We start from the raw sequence: 27017 nt of genomic DNA on the forward strand, positions 1-27017 counted from the left end.
ACTGCTCATATTTTCATTGTTCCTTTAACACATTTGTTTTTCATCTTTAATTCATTCATTAGTTTTTGTAATAAAAAGGTAAACTTTCTAATATTACGTTCAGACATGAGATTTGTTCCATATCCCTCCATCCTGTCTCCTCATACTTATTTATGATTCTTAATTGTGCTGCCCAATAATATATTTTACATTAGGTAAATTCAAACCTTTTTCTTTAGGGCGCTGTAATAGTGTATACCTTACTCTTGGCTTTTTATTTCTCCAAATACATTTTGATATCATTTTGTCTATTATCTATTAAATGTTTCTTTTGGGAGCTGAATTGGTGAGGATTGGAACAAAAATGGCAGCTTTGGCAAAACATTCATCCGTATAGTTTCAATTCTTCCTATAAGAGAATTTTATTACATTATTCTTGCAAGAAGAGACAAAGTCACAGTAGAACCTTTACATGATTGTCCAAGAGTTCTTCTTACTCTGAAGTCAGACAGCTCCTTCTTAAAGGCTGAATTGTTTTGAGTCTGCATTGAAGGTCAGCAAAAGTAGCACAGGGGTTCCAAAAGTGCTGACACAGGTCATCCTAGAACACAGACTGCAAAATTACACTTCATTATTTATGAGACAAAACAAGATTTCTCTAACAATTAGTATCTTATACAAAAAGGTCCTGCCAGTCGTGATTTATAAGATCTGCCTTTAATGCCATAATTGCCTCAGGTGATTTTATTGTAATCAAATTACTCGTCTGAGTCATTTTAAAGTGGGAACTGTAGAAGTAATGTAACTTTTATTTTGTACTTTTTTGTCTCTCCAGAGCTCCAACTGCACCGTGACTGTAGGGAGGAGCAGCTCTTTAAACCGGGAACAAACTCCAGTCTGGAGCAGGAAGAACCAGAACCTTCACAGATCAAAGAGGAACCAGAACAACCAGAACCTCCACAGAGCAAAGAGGAACCAGAAGAACCAGAACCTCCACAAATCAAAGAGGAACCAGACCCTCCACAGATCAAAGAGGAACCAGAAGAACCAGAACCTCCACAGATCAAAGTGGAACCAGAAGAACCAGGACCTCCACAGATCAAAGAGGAACCAGTAGAACCAGAACCTCAATGGATCAAAGGGGAGCCAGAAGAACCAGAACCTCCACAGATTGAGGAGCACCAGGAACTCGGTACCAGCCAGGAAGGAGAGCGGCTTCTACTGAAGTTTGAAGGTGATTCCTTTAGGGTTACTTCAATTGAGGAACAAAGTTCCCTGAGTGAACCAGAAGAAGTACCAGACACTGAGCAGTTCCTCTCTCATGACTCTGAAGTCCACGATGTGAAAGAACTTGTTGACTCAGAATCAAGTAGAAATGCAAAGATGAAAAGAAGAAGCATGTTTCAGAGTGATTGTGTGGACAAGTTCCCTGTGTCAGAGAAGCAGGCTGAGTGTGAAAAGCTTCTTTGTGAGGAAACATGTGGAAATATGGTCCAGAAAAAACCTCGATTACGTCAGAATTTAACAACTTTCAATGATAAGAAGAAAAGTGGTGAAATCTTTGTTAAAAGTTCCACCGGACAGGATGGTTTGTTGGTTAATAAGAGAACTCTCACAGGTGAGAAGCCATTTTCTTGTGAAATATGTGAAAAACGTTTCGCTCAACAGAGAGATTTAATGACTCACAAGAGAACTCACACAGGTGAGAAGCCGTATTCTTGTGAAACATGTGGGAAAGGTTTCAGAGGATCAAATGATTTGAAGAGACACAAGAGAATTCACACAGGTGAGAAGCCGTATTCTTGTGAAACATGTGGGAAAAATTTCAGTCGAGGGAGTCATTTGAAGATACACAAGAGAACTCACAGAGGTGAGAAGCCGTATTCTTGTGAAACATGTGGGAAAAGTTTCAGTCAAGGGAGTCATTTGAAGATACACAAGAGAACTCACAGAGGTGAGAAGCCGTATTCTTGTGAAACATGTGGGAAAAGTTTCAGTCAAGGGAGTCATTTGAAGATACACAAGAGAACTCACACAGGTGAGAAGCCGTATTCTTGTGAAACATGTGGGTGGAGTTTCTGTCATCGTAGTAATTTGCGGCGACACATGAAAAACCATAAAGAGATGAAATCATGAAAGACTCTATGTGAGATGTGTGGATGGATTTCACTTATATAGTGTTTTTCCACCGTATAAAAGCCGATTCATCCTCCATAAGAACAAGAAGAAAGTTGGGCACTCCAGAGTCTTGCTGTACTAAATGATGTCATGTTCTTCAGCCAGCTCCCTCTGGCCAGAGACTTTTTGTTCAGCAGTACCAACCGTCAGGACTGTCAGTTCCTGCAGTTAAAACCAGACCAACATCATGTCCTGGACACAAACTTTCTCTTTTCTTACTGAAACACTTCAGAGAAATGTATTTCTGAAAACGCTTGAAGTGAGAAATAAGCTGCAGTTGAAAAGTTAAAAGGTTTTACAGAAGTGTCAGCTGTGAGGGGGTGAGAGTATGAACTCTCCTGCTGAACAAGCATTTTTTCCAGCAGCTGGCTGACGTCAGCGCTGAACTTTTCTTCTTCTTCTTATGGGAGGATGCAGAGGCCTTTAGCAGTCCCCAAAGTGCTTTACACTGTTCATCACATTCACCCATTCATTCACACACCAATGGAGGCGGCGACCATGCAAGGCACTCAGTCCATCCACTGGGAGCAGTTTGGGGTTCAGTGTCTTGCTCAAGGACACTTGGACATGTGGACAGGTGGAGATGGGAATGGAGCTCCAACAGATGTGGTTCAGGAAGTCCAGCTTGAGCCCAGAATCACAAGGTCTCCTCCAGTTTGAAGTCAACATTGCTGATTTAAACCCTGTTGAGACGCTTCAGGAAATCATTTAGTTTCTGGTTTGTCACCAAAATGAGAAGATTTCAATCAGTTTGGTTTCCATTTGTGTTGAACTGCACAGAGGCTGACAAAAGGTCCCTGCTTGATAATGAATGTTAAAGAAGCACATTTCATTAGTAGTTCTAACAATGCTGCTTTCTGTGGTTTGAAAAATGTGAGGTTAAAAATCTTGTATGAGCAGATGTGAACTTTGAAGAAATGGAAGTAAAATGTTGACATGAATCCAATGGCTTTTGTTCTTCACTGTTTTTATTTAACATTAATGAGTCGTAATTTCATTTTTCACTCTTTTTACACTACGGAGGAAAAACTACTGTTTGTTTACCTGCAACACGTACTGAAGTACATATCATGGAAGTAAAACTCTTCAGTGGAAACATGCAATGATTTCCTCGTCTCAAACTATTTATTCTAACAACAACCACCAACAACAAAAAAATGTATGTGATGTGGAATATTTTGAGTTGAGTGACATTTAAACTTCACGTTCCTTAAAGCACACTGTTGAGTGTTGAGACGTTAGATGAGGCTGTTAAGCTTGTTAAGAAACAGCAAGTTGTGCAAAAAGACCATTTTAAATGAGATCAAACCGTTAAGTTCTTTCAATGACTTTAATCTGGAAGTAACTCATATTTTAAGATTTCTATATAGAAAAGTTTCTGAATTGTACAAATCTCTCATTGATTACATTTACACTACTAAGTACCACAGTCACACCATGTTTCAGTAGATGACAAAGGAAATTAAACCTCATGTATGAGACTGTCACTTTGATTTTACATTTTAAAACAGTATTTCAATGTTTCCAGATGGAGTTTTTGAAAGTGATGTTTCAGAAGTGCACAGAAAGTTTAAAAGTCTTGTGATTCTAACAATTGATATGTCTTGTGTAAAAGATGTAATAGATTGTATACTTAAGCAATTACTTATATATGCAATAGATCCTTTTTAACAGGTATTTTTCCTGACAGGATGAAAATGGCCAAGGTGGTTCCAAGCTATAAAACTGTAGACAAATACTCAATCTGATATTCTAGAATTTGTTTCCTCAGTTTGAGAAAATAACAAAAACTTCAAAACATTATATGTAAACAGACTGGATAATTTTATAGAAAATACAACTTACTGAATGATCATCATTATGAGTTGAGAAGAAAATGATCAACATCTTTGACATTAAATGGGTTTTGTTATGGGTGGATGGATGGACGCAATAGAAATACTGACCTGCAGTTCCCCCTATATCCAGTAGGTGTCAGTATGAAGAAGCAGCTTTGGAGACATGGGGAGCAGGAGGAGGGAAAAGGAGTGTTTGAAGTACACGGCCAGTATTGTAGATACTTTTTACTAAGATAAGCAGCTCATCTACTTTAATGTGGGGGAGAACAATGTCTCATTATTTATGAAGTGAATCATCATCAATATGCAAATTTGAATGAAAATTAAAAAATAAAGCTTTTTTTATGATATTTGAAAGATTTGGGGAGTTTTTATTCTTTTATCAGTTAATTGTGACCATAATAAAATGCAGGACAAAGTTTGTAGGTAAATAGAAATGACTTGTTATGAACTAACTCAATATATGCAGGGTAAATAAAATCTACACAAAGTATCACTGCAGAACTGAGAAAGGATTTGTTCACAAGCAATATCAACAAGAGAACAACATCAACCTAAAACAACAAATGTACTTTCACTACACAGTTGTTTGTGAAAATAAAGGCAACAGTGCAAATGTAGGTGAGTTAACAAAATAATTAACTTGATAAAATACATGTAACCTAAATATAAGAAGAGTAATGTTACTTTGACAGTGAACACAAAAGGGTTTTTCTATTCAGCCAGATTCATATTAGAAGTAAATATCTTTATATAGGTATTTATCTTTCAGTTCCAGTAAAATAATTCATGTAGATTTATTTCAACTGACTGAATATATTACATGTCTCTCTGAATAGTCTAGAGTTAATCAGTCTACTGTAATTACTACTATGAAGACGATGACCAATTACACTGAGAAGAACAACATGAACTAATGCTGGAGATGATTAAATCTAACTTTCCTTCTATAAATCAGCTCCCTGGATATTGCTGCCTTGCTCAAAGGCCTCTGGCAGTGACTGCTGTCTCTGTGCCGGGGTCCAGTAGTGGTTTGGGGATTCCCCTCCTCCTCCCTCCATTTTTTGGGGGGGTAATTTGCCAGCGAGATATATGATAAACAATAAAGTAAAAGAAGTACCTTTTAAAATAATCCACATATTTCATGTGTTTTCTTAGAGCGTTTTTAAAAAGACAAAGACATAAATCACCTGCTCTCTTTAACTTGTACATGGATGAGTTATCTCAACAACTGAATAGTTGTAAAAGTGTATGTGTGCTGGGTAACAAGATAATTAATCATCTCATGTCTGCTGGTGATCTGGTCATTCTCTCTCCCAGCAGGTTTCAGCAGCTTTTAAATATCTGTTCTGAGTATGGCTTAAAATCTGATGTTAAATATAATGTTAAATATAATGTTAAATATAATGCCAGAAAGAGCACAGTTCTGATATGTAGAACTAAGGAGGAGAAGGATCTCAACTTCCCTCATTTTTACCTGTCAGAACAGGAAGTCACTGTCAGTAGCAAAACAAAATATCTGGGACATCTCATCTCTGATAAAATGTGTGATGATGATGATCTGGATAGACGATGCCGTACGCTGTATGTTCAAGTCAACATACGAGCAAGGACATTTTCTATGTGCTCCATCCATCCATCCATCCATCCATCCATCCATCCATCCATCCATCCATCCATCCATCCATCCATCCATCCATCCATCCATCCATCCATCCATCCATCCATCCATCCATCCATCCATTTTCTCCCACTGATCCGTTTCCAGGTCGCGGGGGTGGCAGTCTGAGCACTGTCACCCAGATTCTATGTGCTCTGATAATGTGAAAATGACTCTCTTTAGAGCTTATCGTACTCCCTTGTATACTGCCCCCTTGTGGATTAAATATAGAAAATCAAGCCTACGACGGCTCAAGGTTGCTTACAATGATGCTCTGAGGATCCTGCTGAAAAAAACCTGGCTGGGAAACAGGAAGTGAGATGTTCTGTCAAACAGGTGTTTCTACATTTCAGGCTCTCATGAGGAATCTGATGTATAAATTTATACGCAGGCTTGAGGACTCTCAGAACACCATTATAATGCTGCTGAATAATCTCAGTCATAGTCCTGTAAAAAACCACTCATCCTTGTGTATGGTATTATTGTATTGGTATGGATGTCTTTTATAAATAGGGTAATATTTGACTTATCTGTGATTATCCTATTTCTGATATTTAGTTTTATATATTTGTTTTATGTATTTGTGAATGGTTTTCTTTGGACTCCTGTGTCTGCAATAAAGATAAAGATGATGATGATATATAATTTTATTTGATTGTAAAGAAAAAAATATCATCATTCTAAACTAGTTCTGTGTACAAATGTTTATAAACAAATAAATGTTAACTATGACCTTGAAGGAAAAACAGTCATTAATGTATTCTTCTATTGATGAGGAAACAAGAGTGGAATTAATCACACAGTTTCACAGATAATTACCTTCAGCAGAATACATGGAATAAAACGAGATCTTGGGCTCAAGCACCAGTCTGTCCTGGAGGACCAGGCTTCAATGGTCAAGAGCCCAGAGTACAGGAAAACGTTGGTTTATAAGCATTTCTTTCACCCCTCCCTGCACACATGGTGTGGATATCACATGTTGTCTTTATCGAAACTGACTATATCTCGTGTTCTGTCGCGAGAAGTTTTAGATATCACAATCGTACTTTCTTCAGACAAGGAGGATGTCACCTCGACATATGTTGCAAACTGGTGTGTTTGTAGTTGCATCCTCCCATATATGGTCGTGTTATTAACAGTTCTGAACAGAAGCAAGCTGATTATACTGGTATGTAAGCTAGTGCGTTGATAACTCATAACACCTATTTCTTCCTTTACCTACAGCAACAACAAAAGTTGAGCAAGATGGCTGAGCGGGAGTTCAGAGTGACGGCTCCTCCACTATCTAACTGGCCAGGTTTAAAACCTGTGGTTTATGAGACTGTTGACGGCAAGCTTCTAGTTGAGGACCAGTTTTTAAACTTTCTCCTGGTCAGAATGAGAACAATGAGCCAGGACCATCTTGTTCTAACAGCTTCCAACACGTTGGACTTGAAATGGATTGAATCCTGAAGAACGAGGCTGTTTGAACTCTGTCCTGACACCAAACAAAGATGTGTGGCTTTTAAAGGAGATCAGAAAAACATCAACAACATTAAAAGTTGCTTCAAGGTTTTGAATGAGTGCAGAGAAAACCTCCCTCGGTTCGTCTCCCACTATTTGGATGAGCTACCGCCTGTCACCTCTAACAGCATAGATTAGTCCAACTTGCTGAGTAACATGGAGCGGCTCCAGAGGGAAATGTCTGCGCTCAGACATGGAGTGAAACTACAAGCTGGTGTCAGCGAGGGGCTGCATGAAATCACCTCCACTACTGAGCACAGAGTTGCTGCTTTTAGTCACCATCTGAAACCAGGACATGACGGAGGGCAACACAGGGCTACGCTGGGCGTAGCCCTGTGTCGCCCAGCGTCATCGCACATGGCAGTGAGGCCTCACTCCCTGGAGCCTCTACCCTGGGTCAAAGACTGGTGAGGAGGATCTCGGCAGAGTTAAAGTAGAGACTTGGCCGTGATGTAACTTGTCAGCGTATTGACACTGCAAGCAACAGGTCCAGCTCATTTAGACCAGGATACAAAATAGAGCAGTCAAACCTCAGTTGATAACCTTAAGCCACTCCACACACCTTGTAGTCAGTGTTAACATCAGACAGAAGAGAGTATTTCAAGATCAATTCTAACTCTGCAGACCTGAGATCAGATCAAATCAACTGGCATCAATTCAAAATGTCTGATAAACAGAAGAGAGGTTGACATGCAGGAAATAAAAATCTGTTGTTTTGTTGATATTTTAGTCTAATTATGACAAACTGAAGGCAGCATGTAAAGAAGATGGATGAAATATATATATAGAATAATCTCCTAGTTTGAGGCACATCACAGCATCCTGGTCTTTTTGTGAGTTGCCAAACCGTCTGTATATTCATCCTCTTTCATTTTGATAACTTTTTCTGAAAGATGCACCAAAGATAAAGTCATGATCGTGTTTTCGATTGAGTTTATAGTACTGTGCTAATATTTAGTATGCAAAACAATATATTTAATGAACTCGACCTTTCATGACTGGGCAAAGAACCAGCCAGTGTCATGATCTTGCTCAGTCATGAATTCTTGCATGAATGCTACAATGAGAATCCTGAACCAAATAATGGTGAAAGTCAAATAGTTTTGCAAATGTGGGTCAGGATACTCTGATAATCATACATATAATGAAATTATAACTTAAATTTGACTGGTGACTGGAATTGAGGGTCATGAATTTCAAATGATGTCCTGTTGCATATTATGACTTGATTGTAAAATGATATTGTGTGTATGCCAATATCTTTTTGGAAGAAACACCTTACATTACACTATGTAGATAATCAAAAGGTAACAGGCTGTGGGTTTCATACAAGTGTGTAAAGTTATTCTCACCTTTCAAACAGGATGTGTGTGAGGGAGCGTTGGATGCTCTGCCTGAGCAGGTGATTAGGCTGACAGGGCCTGGAGGAGGGCGGGCTGGGTGCTGGTGATGCAGGCAGATACTGAGTTCCATTCCATGTTAAAGCTGAGGAAGGCTTCTGGGATGATGTTGAGACTGCGGGATGGCCAAACGGAGACTCCATTTTCTTTGCCGTGCAGTCTTAAGAGAGGCGGCTCAAGAGGTGCAAAGTCTCGTGATCGGGGTTAATGGCACTTGTAGTCTATTGACAGAAAAGACACAAGACAGAGTTCTTTAGTAGATTATGGTTTGTCAACACGTCCAAAATACATTTGAGGTAGGTCAAACATTGAGTAAGGAGCCTCTCCTTTGATCTGCTTTGTTCTCCTTTGATATCCTTTGATACAATTTTCACTCATTTGCTCTCCTTTGCTCTCCTTTGATATCCTTTGATCTCTGAGTGCTAAAATAACTCAAAAATACCTTTGTTAATGCCACATGTGTTTGCAAAACCGAGCAAGTGAGAGGAGGATATTTTGTCTTTTGAAGCAGAAGAAAAGTTCTCCCTGCTTGGACTCAACATATTAATTGACTTCACTGTGAGAACAGAAGTCAGCAGCACCGATATCATGACTCGAAGAGGTAAGTAACATTGTGTCCAGGATTCTGCGATCTCATTATGTCACCTAATGAGCTCCATGCTTGACAGTCACAATAGAAAATTGCTATTTGGTGATCAGATGCTCAGTTTGATAATGAGAAGAAACAAAAGGCTGAGGCCAATAAGAGAAAGTCTGTTTTAGTGTTTAATCTTGGGCTTTATTGGAACCATCACCATTTCCATTATTTTGGGGGAAATTATATATTTAACAACCCTTCCTATTTTTTCCTCCATTTGTAGATTACCTTAGTGCTAAGATTTGATTTTAAATCTCATGAGTGCTCAATGTTTATGTTAGGACAGCCCAATGTTGCCAATACAGGAAGACATAGTACTCCACCAAGGTTGTGTCTTGTCAGCCCTTCTGTTTGTGATTTTCATGGACAGGGTGTCGAGGTGCAGCTGAGGCAAGAGGAGACAAAAACTCAGAGAGGCTGACAGTAAGGTAAGGCTCTATACTTTCTATTTCATTGGACTTACACTTTCTTACAGGTCTGTGCTCTCTCTCTCTCTCTCTCTCTCTCTCTCTCTCTCTCTCTCTCAGCCTGCTGGTCACTTCATAAGAACAACCATTCCATCAAAGAAAATTACTTCTTTATCACGTCACACCTGAAGCTCCAGACATTAGCCGACATTTTACTGTGTTAATGTGACGTAGCTAAACTGTACAGCTGAAACACTAATAACTAATAATTAAAAACATAATGAATGCTATTTATCTTTTTGTCCATTTAACCATCAGCTTAATTCCTCCATGTAAAAATCCTGCAAACTTATTTACAACACATTCAGGCAGTAGGTAGGTAATAAACATTTTAATAAACTGGTGACATCTTATTGTTCCATGCAGAGACGTCCCCCTCCGTCCCCCTCCGTCCCCCCCGGCTTTTATTAACACATGATCAATCTGAAGTTCAGAGTCAGTGTTTTCTCCAAAGATTGCTGAGATATTATCATTGTAATGTTTCCTTGTGGCCGTGATCGTATAGTGGTTAGTACTCTGCGATGCGGCCGTGATCATATAGTGTTTAGTACTCCGTGTTGTGACAGTGATCGTATAGTGCTTAGTACTCTGTGTTGTGGCTGTGATCGTATCGTGGTTAGTACTCTGTGTTGTGGCTGTGATCGTATAGTGGTTAGTACTCTATGTTATGACAGTGATCGTATAGTGGTTAGTACTCTGTGTTGTGACAGTGATCGTATAGTGGTTAGTACTCTGTGTTGTGGCTGTGATCGTATAGTGGTTACTACTCTGTGTTATGGCCGTGATCATATAGTGGTTGGTACTCTGTGTTATGACAGTGATCGTATAGTGGTTAGTACTCTGTGTTATGATAGTGATCGTATAGTGGTTACTACTCTGTTTTGTGACAGTTATCATTTGGTTAGTACTCTGTGTTGTGGACGTGATCGTATAGTGGTTAGTACTCTGTGTTGTGGACGTGATCGTATAGAGGTTAGTACTCTGGGTTGTGGCCGCAGCAACCCCGGTTCAACTCCGGGTCACGGCAGTGGCTCCTAAAGTGTTTATCTTGTCGTCACTCATGAAGCTGCTCTATCATCAACTTGTAGACTGAAGGAATCTCAAGAAGATTCTAACTCCTTTAAAATCTACCATCAGTATGTCTCTCTGTGTCATAGTTACTCTAGAATAAAATAGTTACTCATTATCTATTATATGTTGTTGTTTCTGTTCATATTTATTTATGTTCTTAAATTCTATTAACGTTTCAGTACAAATATTAGGGGTCCATATATTCTGCTGTGGAAAATGGACCTCAGGGTTCAGATTCTATGAGGGTCCTTTTACAATCTTACACCGGCACTGAGCCTCGATGGAGCCTTGGCCAAATGAAGCCTCATCAACCATTTTCTTTATTTTCTGACTCCACCAGATGGAGCTGTTGGTTTGAAGATAGAGGCTGAAAGATTGGCAATGAAGTGTGTTTTCAAACATTTGTTGAACAGACAGCGCCATCTTGCGCCTTCTGCTTATATGGGAGACTGCCTGAGAATAGCAGGTGCTGTGAGCTTTTAACCCCCCTGGCCAGAGGGGGCGCTCTTCTTGCTCTTTTTCAACTCAAATTTTCACAAACACATCAATGTTGGTAAACGCTGTGTGACCTGAGGCCTGAGGCCTGTACTGCGAAGCTGGATTTTCTCTTATCCAGATAACTTTCCATACTATGACACTCATTCACTTCTCACCAGGATAAATCACCATGGTAATTTACCCTGAATGTCTAACCTCCGGAGCAGGTTATGTTCTGGATAAGAGGTCAAAGCTCCGCCTCCTGACCAATCAGATCTCTTGGAAAATGCCCCACCCATTCTTAAATGATGGTGATTGGTGGGCAGGTTCAGCACTGAGCTGCAGCAGAGCGGAGATGAGAAAGTAATTTAGAAATCTTTTTGACATAATAAAATAAATCCTGGTCTCTGAGGCTTTGAAGGAAGTGTTTGTTCTTGACTTGTTCCAAGTCTGTTTATCTCCACGAGGGTTGATCTGGAATAATGAGCTTAATGATCACACCTGACAGAACTGCAGAAACATGAATTTATGGAACCAGAACTACTCCTGTCGTCACGGTGATGAATTAATATTCCAACATAAAACACAAGAGAAACTCAGCCTCAAAACAACTGGATGGAAAATCTAAACTAAAAGAAGATCAGTGAGGAAGTTCAGCCCGACACGTTTCTGCTGGAATAAAGTGAAACTGAGCGATCACAGTGCTGTCTGTTTATATAGTCTGATGAATTAATCTGGTATAATCTCACCAAGTCAGCATTAACAAGTCAGGAATGTTCTGGCTTTGGCTGCAGCAGCAGTGTTGCTTTTAGCTGCTGGATGTGTTTTAATTCTTCATAATCTCAGAGATTAACTGCTCCTTCAGTAATCTGTAAACTGCTCTGCAGAGTTTCTCTGTCTGTGATTGGTCAGATGCTGCAAACTCCGCCCCTTTCATGTGAACAAGCACACATAGGTCTGGGTTGAACCAGAGAGTTGATAACCTGCTTGGTAGTAACGGTGATCAGGATCAGTCAACCCAGGAAACAGAGAGATCCTGGATATGTTGATCAGGGTTCCTAGTACAGGCCACAGGCCTCAGTGTGATTGAAAAAATATTTATATTTACTTGCCGCTCAGTAAACCAGCGGCGGCCTTGCGCATGCGCGGTTCCTTCTCAGTGTGGACGCAGTGTGGTGAGGGTCTCCTCTGGTCTGACTGCAGGAGGGAGGGAGGGACTGTCAGACTGACCGCAGGTCTGTCAATGCTTCAGGACGGGGGAGGGGCTCACAGCAGGACCCGCTGCTCGTTGACCACAGTGACTGCAGAACCAGACCTGCTTTCACCTCAGAGTCGCCAAACACACTAGAAAGTCGCTAGAATTGTCGCCAGTCGATTTTCACAAAAAAAGTTGCCAACAGGACCTGAAAAGTCACCAAGTTGGCAACAGTGACAGGCTCACACCCCTGCTGACACAGACAGGATCTTTGTTCTACACTTCTTTTGAAACTTGCTTTCTTTGCTTAACTTCAAGAAAGAACTACTTAGTTTTCATTCAACAGGAGAGGAGGGTGCACCATTCCCAGATGAACTGCAATACCAGGCTGATGCGTGGAGTGGACAGAGCAAGCTCCTATTCCATCTCCCTGTTCCAAAAATCAATTTAATATACAGTCCCCAGATAGGGGACATATCAGATATTAAACTGATAAGAACAGATACTACACTTGATCTTAGCCAAAAGGCCGAGAAGCGATACCGCAATGGGTCTGAGCTAAAGGGAGCACTGGATGCACAGTCACCACAAGTCCCAGTCGGACATTGAGCCGCGCCTATTTAAGGCCTTTTACAAAACACAAAGTGTGCAAGAGTCATTTTGGCAACTTTTTTAGTTGGCTTGAATATTTGTCGACTTGTAGAATATTTGGCGGCTACCCAAACTGTCTCTCTCCTTACCACACCCCGAGGTGAGTGCACCTTTCAAGCCTCGTATCCGCCCCCCAAGCACACGCCTCCATCTACTCCAACGCAACAATACTTGTTAATGCCACACGGGGCAGCAAAAACACACGCATTCACTCTGTGCTCCCCAAACCCTGATTCCTATCCCTTTTGAACAACCCATTTTCAAGATTTGATCCAATCCCATAACCAAAATCCAATCAGATTACCTTTGAACAACTGGCCCCAAGGTATTTCTGAACTATGTACAGTAACGTGGCCTCATATTTTATAGCACCATCTTCCTCTCCTTCATCCTCACAAACCTTTCAGCCACCTCCTTCTTATCAAGCACAACGTCTCTCTATGGAGAGCAAAGTGAGTTTTGAGAGTCTGGCCTCCTTCATGCTCAGAGAGAGTTTTAAATTCATTTCAGGCTGAAACTGAGTTCTGCATTTGCACTAGTGACTGACTGGTATGTCCTTTCCATATGGCTGCAGATGATGAAGGGCAGAACAGCTTCTGTGGTGTTGAGCTTTATTTCTAGTTCACTACACATGGCAGAGAAATAAAGAAATTCATCGCAGACCTGCTCAGCTGTATTATGGCTCTTATATTGGTAGAATCATTACAGGCTGCCTGTCAGTTTTAGACAAGATTTTAAAATGCTACTGCTTGTTTTTAAAGCCTTGAATGGTCTGACTCCTCCATATATCAGAGATCTGTTATGATAACAATAATTACCAGAAGTATGTATTTCCAGAAGAAAATGCAAGTGTGAATGCTGAAGATTGAATAAAGCTGATTTCCTTTGATCTCAGCGTCTCCATGGTTCCAGTGCTGATCTCTTATCAGATCAAAGGAGATCAGTTCCCTTTACCATGGAGATGCTCACAACAAAGATCTCCTCCGGCTTTGATCTCCATTGATCTCCATCCGGTGCTTCTCCCATCTTCTTTGTAATGAAAGGCTTGTTATTGTTCTTTTTCACAACCTTGGTGATGACGTCATCATTAGATTCTTTTTTTTAAGAATTGACAGAACTATTTGAAAATATCACATCCAAACTGTAAAAACATTGTTGGATATGTTTGTTTCTTTAAGAAACTCAGACCAACTTGTTACTACAGAAGAGTTTTAGGGCCACTCATGACAAAATAAAATAAGAGTTTGTTTCTTTTCATGCAATTTGATTTAAAGTCAAAAAACAATGTTGAGATATTTTTTCATCATACAATATGATAACAAAGTTGAAATACTGCATCATTCTGCAGAACTTCCTGTCCATCCTCTAGGTGGCGCTATCACTGAGACTGTATATTGGTCTATTGAATTGATCAGGGCAGGACTCTGATCACACATGTAAAGAACTGTATAATAAGTGTAGTATTGAGTAACAGTCACCTTGATCCAGTGATACAACATAGTAACACCAGGACAACAAAAGCTGCCGTCACAGTGAGGAATTAATATTCCAACAAACAAACAGGCTCACACGGGGGGCGGAGCCTCAAAAGAACTCAATGAAAATCTAAAGTAAAGGAAGGGCAGTGAGGAAGCTCTGCCTGAAATGTCTGTGCTGTAATAAAGTGAAACTGACTGATCACAGTGTTTCTATTGTACCATGAATTAATATTGTAGAATCTCACAAAGTGACTCATTAACAGAGTCGCTCATTTTCTGCAGCAATCCTTCCTGGATTTTGTTGCAGCAACAGTGTTGCTTTGTCCTGGATGATGAGTTTGAATTCTTCAGTGATCTCTATTGGAGGATAGGAGGTTTTATTTTATTTTTTTAAAATTAAAGTGAAAATAGGATTTTTTTTTCAAATTAAATCAAACATCACCTGGAAAATGTTATATATATTTTTTTTAAATCAAAGTGACTATCAAAGGGAAAATAAGAGTTTTTTTTTTTCAAATTAAAGTGATTTCTAAATGATGTAGAAATCATCATCCTCCACTATGAGCAATTAAAAAGCAAATAAAGCTGCAAATGGATCAGAACTCCTGGAGTGAAACATAAAGTACTTCAGTACTTCAGGAAAGGAGGAGAAGTAGAGATATTTTCAGGATTGTTATGTTACGTTTTGGAACGAACACTAAAGTTAACCCAGAAGTGGAGTATGGACATGATTGTGTGTTCATCTGTGGTCTGGTGGTGAGTGTGTGTGTTGCCTTCAGGGGCAATGGGAAATAAAACCACTGCATGTAAGAAACACTAAACAATAAAAACACTTCTGGTTAAGATCACAGCAACTTAAAACACAATAAATAAAGCCAAATATGCAGCAAAATCATTGAAATGTGATTAAAAAGCTGTCAACAATGAAGCTGTCCCATGAAGACAAAGTCTTGACTAGTTTTCTGCTGCTGGTTGATCCATGATGCAGAAGATTTGGATGAATGACTGATGGTTTCTTTGTATGTTTCACATCTTGTTTTGCTCTTGGATAGAAAACATTTCAAATCACATTCAACACAAATATTTGAAGAAAGAAAGTAGATGTTTTCACCAATGTGGGCCGGTTAGCTCAGTTGGTCACAGTGTGGTGCTAATAACACCAAGGCCATGGGTTCAATCCCCATACTGGCCAAATAAAGCTTCATAAACCACTGTCTTTATTTTCTGAAGCCACTAGATGGTGCTGTCTCTTCAAAAAACATCTAAAAAACACTTCATTGCCAGTACTTTAGGATCTATCTTTGAACCAGGAGACTGGGGTTCACTTTCCTGATGGAGTTAAGGGATTGTTGTGGTGGATTGCTCACACTGCATGAGCAAGGCACCACGATTATAAATGGCTGTATTGTAATTATTAGTTGCATTGACTTGGAATCAAACCCAGGCCTCCAGCGTGGCAGGGGACAACTCTACCACTGAAGCACCAATGCTAACACATCAGATCAGACCCGTCTCCATTTTAAATGTCAAAGAGAACTTGTCCTCATGGCAGTAAGCCATGTATTAAAATGAATCCTGATGGAGACACACAAGCTTCAGAGGCTCTGACAGAACTCACTCACAAACCTGAAAACTGCTTCAGGTCAAATGGACCATAAAGTTACAAATCCTCCAATAGCAATTGAACTTTCAGTTTCATTTCTTCAAGGTCGGCCATGACTCATTTACTTTTGTCAGAATGTGGTCATTCCAGGAGCTCTGTCAAGGCTGTCAGGAGTCTTGATCTACTGCCTTATTTATGACAATCAGTTGAGTCCTTTAGCTTCTTGAACATGTTGGCTCGTTGGTCTGGGAGTATGATTCTCACTTTGGGTGTCAGAGGTCCTGGGTTCAATTCCCAGATGAGCACTTGGAGTTACCTTGACCCTCTCCAACATTCATTTTCTTCCGCTTATCCGTTTCCGGGTCGCGGGGGTGACAATCTGAACACCGTCACACAGATCACAATGCACCGATTAAGAACCTCCCTGCAGGTGGTGAGCCCACGGGAAGGTGACTCTCCTCTCCTACAAATGGTTTTAACTTTGGTCATCAACCAGGATCTCTTCGTGTTAAATTTCAAAAGAGACTGAGACTTTGTGTTGGAGGCTTGGCTGATCTCTGCTCTTCACCTCATGGACTTTTTATGAGAGAAACCTCGTTGTAATGTCCCGCTTGAGTCGTTATAACTAATTGAACCAAGCTGAAGCAATTCAGCAAGTCTTTCATTTTGACTCAGACTTTAGCATTATGATTTGCTCCTTTAGCTTTCAGGTCTGTCTAGAATCAGATTGGTCATGCAAAAGGTTCCAGATCTCTGTAAAGGACAGTAGACCCATCCAAGATGGCTCCTGTGTTCCATCCTGTTCTGCATGTGATTCCCTCACGCCCACGTGAGGTGTAAAATGTATAAAAGCTGGATTTGTACAGTATATGTGAAATGTTGTTGCTGAGAGACAGAGTCTATACTGCTTCCATTACGACCACTACTCTTTGCCAAAACCCGGTATTGAACCAGGGACCTTTAGATCTTCAGTCTAACGCTCTCCCAGCTGAGCTATTTCGGCCTATATGAGCTGAATTTTCATGAAGATATGGAAATTTAACATCAGAACCCCTGTGCTAACTACTGGATCACCACAGGATCCGCTTGGTTTCCATTGTGCTAACTCATACTTCCTCAACTACCTGTGAAGACTCTCCATCCACCTAGTTGACGTAGTCCTGAGGAGAACTTTCCTTCATTGTAACGCCTCAAAAGTCTTGAATGAACATCAGCTCAGAGTCATTCTGACAAATGAATCCAGGATCTGCTTCCACCAACTGAGCTATCGAAGGGTGGAAACTGTGTTTCCTGACAGGGGAGAAAAAATTCCAGTGGAAAAGACACACATCAATAGTTTACATTGTGCTGACTCATGTTTCTGAAAAGCCTCTGGATTTCAACGGTGGATCCTCAGATTAAAAGTGCATCATTGATAAATTTCACGACTTCAGAGAGCTTCCTTTGAATTCTTGAGGACTGTCGTGACACTGAAGTTTGACCTTCCAACTCAACATTTATGTTACAAAGTCAACTTGCTCTTCTAAATCCTACATACTCAGTTTTATAAAAAGTACTCCTTCGAGCCAGCGACCTAAGGATGTCAATGTTGACCACTACAGTCCTCCGCTCTACCAACTGAGCTATCGAAGGGTGGCAACTAAGACTTCTGGCCAGGACAAAAAATTCCCCAGGACTATACACAGGTGAAATTTTGACACGGATCAGCTTGGTTTCCATTGTGCTAACTCAAACTTCCTCAAGAAGCAGTGAAGACTCTCCATCCACCTGGTTATGGGTCCTAAGACACCCAACGAGTGTCAGTGATACAGTCAACATGGTCCAGCAGTCGTGTTGTTGCTACTTCTTGTTAATGGAAGATCAAACAGATATGGAAATGTGACAGTAGAATTCCAGTAGAAAGCAATCGGACACTGTGACGTCACCAGAACAACAAAAACAACTTCATGACAATTTGAGAGTCAAAGGCTTTTTCTACTAGTTTCTGCTTCAGTATTATAAATATAAACAGTTACAAACATGTGAAAACTTACCTTACCAAGGAGCTGGTGGTGAAATGGAGAACATGTCTGTCTACTGCTCAGAAGGGTCCAGGTTCAACTCCTGGTTAGCTTTAAACCCTTTAGCTAACTTCACAGACAACATTTCCCTTGTCGTTGTTGGAACCTTCACATTATTCTACAATAATGTATGCAAAAGCCTCCAGATCTCTGTAAAGGAAAGTAGACCCATCCAAGATGGCTCCTGTGTTCCGTCTTGTTCTGGATGTGATTCCCTCAAACCCAAGTGAGGTGTAAAATGTATAAAAGCTGAATTTGTACCATATATGTGAAATGTTGTTGTTGAGAGAGAGAGTGGAGATCAAAGTGAAGAATGGAATGTTGTCACTTAGATCTTTTCCATTTTTTATGACATCACTATGACATCACCAAACAGAGTTAGCAGATAGAACCATCAGGGTATCACACTTCACAGCCTCCCTGGGAAAGTTCTGGAAGACATAGTAGAGAAAGTCTCAGTAGCAGAGGAAGGTTTGGATCCATGGAGCTCATTGCAGCATCTGTCCTCTATTATGGAGACGATACGAGTCGGCAGCAAGAGACAAAATGGAGGCACAAAGATTATATTCATAGGAGTGTAATGATTCTAGAGTGTAATGTGTAATGATTCTACCAATATAAGAGCCATAATACAGCTGAGCAGGTCTGGGATGGATTTCTTTATTTCTCTGCCACAGAACACCACAGAAGCTGTTCTGCCCTTCATCATCTGCAGCCATATGGAAAGGACATACCAGTCAGTCACTAGTGCAAATGCAGAACGCAGTTTCAGCCTGAAATGAATTCAAAACTCTCTCTGGGCATGAAGGAGGCCAGACTCTCAAAGCTCACTTTGCTCTCCATAGAGAAATGTTGTGCTTGATAAGAAGGAGGTGGCTGAAAGGTTTGTGAGGATGAAGGAGAGGAAGATGGTGCTGTAAAATATGAGGCCACGTTACGGTACATAGTTCAGAAATACCTTGGGGCCAGTTGTTCAAAGGTAATCTGATTGGATTTTGGTTATGGGATTGGATCAAATCTTGAAATGGGTTGTTCCAAAGGGAAAGAAGGATTCTGAGATTGGATTAGATCATGTAATCCAATCCTAGTTTTAATCTGGATCGAACCTTCAATTTTTGTTGTTCAAAACATTTCAGTAGGATCTGGATCTGGATCCCAAAAAACAGGATTATTCTGATCCCAACAGGGGGCAGGATTTCAAAGTGGATTTCAGGAAGAAAATGTAGCAAAACTTTAAAATTGGTCAAAAATCAATTTGTATATATACTTTTATTTATATTTTGCACTTGATTTGTTCATCTGTTGTAGTGATTAAGTAGATAAAGAAGACTCAAGCTCCCAATTAGGCCTTTATGAATATCCATCTTCTCACGCTAATCCCTTTCCGGGTCGTGGGTTTGCATTGCACCAATTAAGAGCCCATGGGAAGGTGGCGACCAGCGAGGAGCATGAACCCACTACCTTGGAATTGTGAGTTTCATGCTCTACCAACTGAGCTGGCCGGGGCATTTGCAACATTATTTTGCAGAAAATTCCCAAATTCTTGCGATGGAAACACGAACCATAACAGATTATACCAGTCCATTCCGGCACTTTTTGTGCGGAGGAAACACACCTTAAGTGACCTGAGAGGGAGGGATTGGGAAGAACGTCTGGCCTGAAGGTTCTCAGGAACAACACACAGAAAACCTTACACTGCTCTTTGAGGAATTGAACCCTGGTCTCATCATAAGGCATAGTTTCTGCAGTGTAGTGGTTATCACATTTGCCTAACACGCAAAAGGTCCCCTGTTCAAAACAGGGCAGAAGCACCAAGTATGTTTTTTTTTCTAAAACTCCAAACAGAGTTCAACTCTGGCTAAAACACTTTTAGTCCTATTTGCGCAGCTTTCAAGTTGACATTCAGCACATTAATTTGTCCTTCCTAATTGTCATCCTTTGCAAACACTGACTACGATCTGAAAATCACATTTGAATGCCATCATTCAGATCATACTTCATAAAGGAGATCATTTTTCCTGATCGCTTTCGCTGTGAGACGAGACCAACTAGGGAACCCCAAACGTCCTCGGCAAAACGTGACCTTGACATTTTTAGTTCAGGATGGCCGAGCGGTCCAAGGCGTTGCGTTCAGGTTGCAGTCTCTTCTGGAGGCGTGGGTTCAAATCCCACTTCTGACAGCAGAGCATGTGTTAAAACATGCAGGTGTGTCCATGAACCTTTCAAGGACTAACAATTATACTTTCAACAATTATGCTTTCAACCTTTCAAGGATATACAATTATACTTCCTCACATGGTGCCATGTGCCAGAGCAGAGCTGCCTAATTGGGAAAAGGGAGGGCTGACCTTGATTTGGATTGGCTACACCCCGCGATTACACTGTATAAAGTTTGATTCATGATCCACTCTTTAAAATTTGAAGCAAGCCAGGGAGAGAGGTGACAGACTTTCTTGACTTCTGGGGCGTCAGTCCCAGTGATAGGGATTAATATTACTCTTGCAATACCAGTAGAAAGTCAATTTTGCATAATATGACCCCTTTAATCGCTGACGTTCGTTGCTCCTTCAATACAAGTGTCCAACATATCAGGACCATAAATGATGGTAGTGAATCATTACTGGCTGATTTGAGCAATTAATTCCATTCAAAGCCTTAAACTGGCAGCAGTGGGATTTGCAGCCATGCCTCCTTAGAGACTGGAGTCTTAATCCAACACCTTGGATGACTCGGCAACACTACCTGAATCAGCTTGGATTAAGGGCTCGTCCAATTCTGACACCATGACTGTGCAACATCAGAATGGTGTTCTTTCGTTAGACAAAGATCAAGACCATTGTTAACAAGCGTTGCTGTTTTGCACTCATTCACAGCCATTTCAGTGAGAGTCTTGATTTGCAGCAAGTGTTGGATCCTTGAACATGGTTATTTGACTGTGAAAACTTGGAAGAGGAGAAAACCTGAACTGTCACTAGCAGAGAATGGTTTCGATCCATTGACTTCTGGGTTATGGGCCCAGCACGCTTCCGCTGCGCCACTCTGCTAAGTGCAGGGTTCTCAAGGAGTGTCCACTGTACTTAGCAGTTCTGTTTGCATTATTTGAGAAATCAATTTCATTGTCGAGCACGAGCACTCATTGTTTCATTTCGAAGAGGCACTCTGTGGTTTATTTCCGAACATGTTTTCTTCCCAAATCAACTTCCATTGTCTGATCTTGTGACCTACTGAGGTCCTTTGTTTAGGTGTATCGGGGACATGAATGTCGGCTTGAATCGATGACGAGAGAAAGCTGAAGACGTCCTGACAGAAAACAAATCTTATCTACATTGGGACGCCCCCAGACGTCCAGAGGGACGGCGCCTGTGACTGGCGGTGCCATGGCTCGTCTCCTGCTGTTTAGATTATAAATGCTCATATTTTCAACATATGTGATCAGATCAGCCCAAATAACAGCTGGAAAGAGTTGATGGAGGACAAGTTTGATAAACAGGACAGGTCCAAACAAACGTTTCCTCCTTTTACAATCGATCCCGACTCACCTGACGACTTGCTGCTGTGTTTATGCAAAAGTTTCTGTTTTCAACTGTATTAAGTTACTGACTTTTATGTTTGTATGTATGTTTGTGTGCAGGAGACGCAGGAAGAGGCGCAGGAGGAGGCACAGGAGGATGCCCAGGAGGAGGTGCATGAGGAGGCACAGGAGGAGGCACAGGAGGGGGTGCAGGAGGAGGTGCAGAAGGATGTGCAGGAGGAGGCACAGGAGGAGGTGCAGAAGGAGTTGCAGAAGGAGATTTCTCCTGATTCACACCAAAGTTGTTCAATCCTGCAGCCAGTCAGTGAGGATTGAAACAGATTGTTTCTCCTCCACCAATAAACAGAGCAACACCATTACCCACAATCCTTTGCTCTCATGGTAAAACCCTGAACCTGGCCAGAATCCGCTCTATTTGATTCAGCTCTATTAAGTTTGATAATTGTTTCATCTCTGGACAGAATTTATTCCATCATTTTACAGGCCGGATGTTGGTTCACAAGCTTTTCTGGCTGATCTGGACTTTTGGATTTTGGACTTTTGGACTTTTGGACTTTTGGACTTTTGGACTTTTGGACTTTTGGACTTTTGGACTTTTGGACTGGAATTTTCCCCCTGAAGTTGGACCTGAACATTTCCTGAATGTTGCCTGGCAGCAGGTTGTTGGTTGCTTTAAATCGTATTTGAAGAGTTTTGAACTGGATCAGCTCAGTGAATGTGAGAGTTTCCCCGGACCTCCCTCTTTGAAGGGATTTCTAAACTAACAGATCTTTAGCTTTGGCCGGACTGAGAAGCTTCTGGAAAGTTTATTTTGGAAGTTTTGAAGTTTCCAGCAAAGTTTGATTTTTACTCCAAAGGATTGGTTTGGATTCACTCTTTCAATATGTCCCCCTCTGGACCTTTATCTGATGTTTTATCTTCTAAATCATGATTTCTGGAGCTGTTTGACCCTTCTGATGATGTGTTGCTGCAATAGTAATCCTACACTACAGTAATCTAGTACAACTAGTGGCACTAGTACTCAGGATGAAAGACGTGGTACTGAGTACTGAAGCCAAGATTTTACTTCATTTTGTCTTTAGACGAAGACGGAAATCTAAGTTAGGGAAGAAAGGTTGGTTTGTTTTTTAGCCTCTAATGTTTTTTCCTTCAACGGCCCGAATACTCCTCCTGGACCAATCCTGCGCCTCCTCCTGGACCAATCCTGTGCCTCCTCCTGCACCTCCTCCTCCGTACTGAGTGAAGCGCTGAAGGAAGACAAATGATTAGTGACACAGAAGCTTCTCCTGGTCACTTGTCCTCCCTGGAAGGAGCTGAACTGGTTTTCACAACTCAAGTCATCCTTCAGGAAGACCATGCAGCCTCTTTACTGGTCTAACCGCAGTGCCACAGCGCCCCCTACTGGCTGAGTGTCCTCAGAGCCCGCTCTTCACATTAAAGGAGGAGGCACAGGCGGAGGCGCAGGATGAGTCCAGGAGGAGGTGCAGGAGGAGGCGCAGGATGTGTGCAGAAGGGTGCGTAGGAGAAGGTGCAGGAGGAGGCGTAGGAGGAGGAGGAGGAGGCACAGGATGAGGCGCAGAAGGAGATCCAGGACGAGTCCAAGAGGAGGCGCAGGATGTCTGTAGGAGGAGGCACAGGATGTGTACAGGAGGACGTGCAGGATTTTTGCAGGAGGAGGCACAGGAGGTGTGCAAGAGGAGGCACAGGAGGAGGAGGAGGAGGTGAAGGAGGAGGCACAGGATGATGCGCAGGATAAGGCGCAGAAGGAGGTGCAAGAGGAGCTGCAGGAGGAGGTGCTTGAGGAGACGCAGGATGTGTGCAGGAGGTGTGCAGGAGGAGACACAGGATGTATTCAGGAGGAGGCACGGGATGTGTGCAAGAGGAGACGCAGGATGTATTCAAGAGGAGGCACGGGATGTGTGCGAGAGGAGGCGCAGGATGTGTGCAGGAGGAGGCGCAGGAGGAGGTGCAGATGGAGGTGCACGAGGAGGTGCAGGAGGTGCAGGAGGAGACGCAGGATGGGCATAGGAGGAGGTGCGGAAGGATGCGCAGGATGAGGCGTAGGATGTGTGCAGGAGAAGGTGCAGGATGTGTGCAGGAAGAGGCACAGGATGAGGCGCAGGATGTGTGCAGGTGGAAGCGCAGAAGGAGGTGCAGGATGTTTGCAGGAGGAGGTGCAGAAGGAGGTGCAGGATGAGGCACAGGATGTGTGAAGGAAGAGGAGGAAGAGGAGGAGGGGGTGGAGGAGGAGGAGGAGGAGGCACAGGAGGATGCGCAGAAGGAGGTGCAGGATGTGTGCAGGAGGAGGCTCAAGGTGTAAAATGTCTAAAAGCTGGATTTGGACCATAGATGTGAAATGTTGTTACTAGAAGTGATGTTTGAATCACCACAGATGAAAATGATCTTGTTTGTTCTTTTGGTTCCAACACAAGTTGAATCAATCAATGATTAGAAAGACTGAAGGTCCAGAACCTCCTGGAATAAAGACTCATTAAGTTACAGATCAAAGTGTGTCTCACTCTTTGATCTAAAACTTTAACAAGCACATCAACTTCCTGGAAATCCAGACACTTCAAGGTGCAGTGGTGGAACCACTTGTGAGGAGAAGATCCTTGAACTAGACAGAACAATGGTTCTATGATTGGGACAGTCATTGGTTGGTGCATGGGCTGGGAATTGAACACGGGACTCTTGAGTGGGAGGAAAGAATTGTAGCATTGAAGCACCGAGGCCTTAAACAGAAGAAACAATGAAGAGAACTTCTGGACAAAACTAATGAAGATTTGGTTGAATTGCTGCAGTTCTGATTCCAAGCATGAGGACAGAAGGACAGTTTGGTGGACACATTAGTTCTTTCATTCCACTGTTTGTAGAAAATATCTTCCTAAACAGTTTGAAGCTCAGAGTTTGCTCAGCGCTCAGTGTCAGATCACTCTTCCCACAGTAGTGAACCTTGAAAAGGTTTGAACAAGGTTTCCACACACAGAGCATCTGGAGCAAAGCTGAGGCTCATTGACACTGTCTCTCTTTTCATGTCCTCAACAGTCCCACCCTGGAAATGTGAGCCCAGTTGATGTTTCCAGGGTGGAGCACCTGAGAACATGTTGAGCAACACCATGAGCAACCTGGACACCCCCATCAGCTGGGACGCTTCTCAGAGGAGACATGTTGAGTCCTGATGTGACGAGTCAGCACGGCCACACTGTACAAAGCAGCAGCATGGTAAGAGACACTCAGCAGACCTTTGAGGACAAGTTCTATGGTAGAACTAGAAGCTCCGCCCACCTCACTACAACCTCCACTGGACTCTCTCCACCTATCAAGGCCAGCTGTCACTACAGGCTCAGAGGCTCAGGTGTTTTGTTGAGCTGCTGCTGCCCCCTGTTGACCGCTGTGTGACGGTGCAGATCACTCAGTGTGACCAACACACAGCGGAGGAGTCATTTCACTTTCAAGACACAATCAGTCCAACGCTCTCTGTCCATGCAGCTCACTCTCTGTGCTGTGGACACGTCCTCAGGTGATGGAGGTGAAGGTGGTGAACAGCTCCTGCTCCACTCTACACAAGCTGAAAAACTCACACACACACCAGGTCACTCTTTGAAGGTTCCAGAGTCTCATTGTCCTCTGAAGGACACTTGTTAAGGTCCAACATGAAGGAACGGGATTCAAACCTCAACAAAGAATTTAGAACAACAAGAAAAAATCTCTACAACTTCTAATGAACCAACAAATGAAGAGGAGGAGGAGCAGGAGGAGGAGGAGGAGTTCGAAGAGGAAGAGGAGGAGCTGGAGGAGGAGGAGGAGGAGGAGCAGGTATCGTCCTCTCTGCTCTCCTCAGTGGATCTTCAGGACACAGTGTCCCCTCTGCTGGGGGACCCCTGAGACACTATGACAGACAGGCAGCAACATCAGCATCTCCTCGTTAGTATAGTGGTGAGTATCCCCGCCTGTCACGTGGGAGACTGGGGTTCAATTCCCCGACGGGGAGTGAGAGGCTTTTAGTTTAGTCATGGAGAACCATTGGGTTCAAATCAGGAACAGACTTTCTACCAACCACCTCCTTCCAGATTATCCTGCCTTGGCAGACATGAGAGAGTAAAGGCCTCTTCATCCTCCATAAGAACAAGATGAAAGTTGTTCATGATGCGTTCAGGTGCATCATGTAAAAGCTTGCACTCCGACATTTTAACGAGCTGTGGCGCTCGTACAGTAGCGATGGTATAAGTTAAATATGATTAAAATATGACTGATAGTCATGAGCGAACTGGAACACGCATGAGCAGCACACAGCAGACCAGAAGTTTCGGCAGAGCGGCTCCTACATAGTTCGGCCAGGATGGCTGGAAGAAGGAAATGACATCATTTTGTTTGGCGGGACCCACGGCTGAACTTTTGTCTGACAGAGCCTTTACTCTCCGGCCCCTCGGCTCTGGAACTCAGGCAGGAAAACTCAACATCCTGTCCAAGCTGTGTCCTGGAAGGCCGGTGTCCTGCAAGGTTTAGCTCCTCCCAGCTGCTGCACACCTGATTGCAATGAAAGGCTCGTTATTGTTCTTTTTCACAACCTTGGTGATGACGTCATCATTAGATTCAGGTATGCTGAAGCAGGCAGAGAACTAAAACATGCAGGACACTGGCACTCTAGGACCCAGTTTGGACACCCTGATGTAGACCATCAAGAGACAGGTTAGTTTTATCTTACTGATGATGTGTTGCTGCAATAGTCATCCTGCTCTGTTTTAAGTTTCTTCCCACAAAGAGCCTGAACAGGGATTTGAACCCTGGACCGTCAGATTAAAAGTCTGATGCTCTACCATCTGAGCTGCCCAGGCCTGTTTGCTTCACACACAAAAGGTCTCCTGTTCGAAAGCGGGAGGAAATATAGCGAAAGGTTTTTGAAATTCCTCAACACAGTTTCCAACATATCAGGAGCTTAATGGACGACGACGTCTTGTTACTTCAGCAACCCAAAACTTTTTAACTGGCGGTGGTGGGATTTGAACCCACGCCTCCTGAGAGACTGGAGCCTAAAGGCCCCTGCATACTCCCTTAAGAACACAAAGAAAACTCAGCAGTGACGTCAGCCAGCTGCTGAAAAAAAAGCTTTTTCGGCAGCACGACTGTTCATTCTCCGATAAGAAGCTGCCAAACTATCAGGCCACGCCCTTACATAACAGGCCACGCCCCCTCACAGCAGCCACACGTCTGTGATGCAGCGTTTACTTTAACTTTTCAACTGCACAGTTTATTTCTCACCTCCAGTACTTTCAGAAACACATTTATCT

This window comes from Lipophrys pholis, assembly GCF_963383615.2.
Source record: "Lipophrys pholis genome assembly, chromosome: 18".
Taxonomy (NCBI): domain Eukaryota; kingdom Metazoa; phylum Chordata; class Actinopteri; order Blenniiformes; family Blenniidae; genus Lipophrys; species Lipophrys pholis.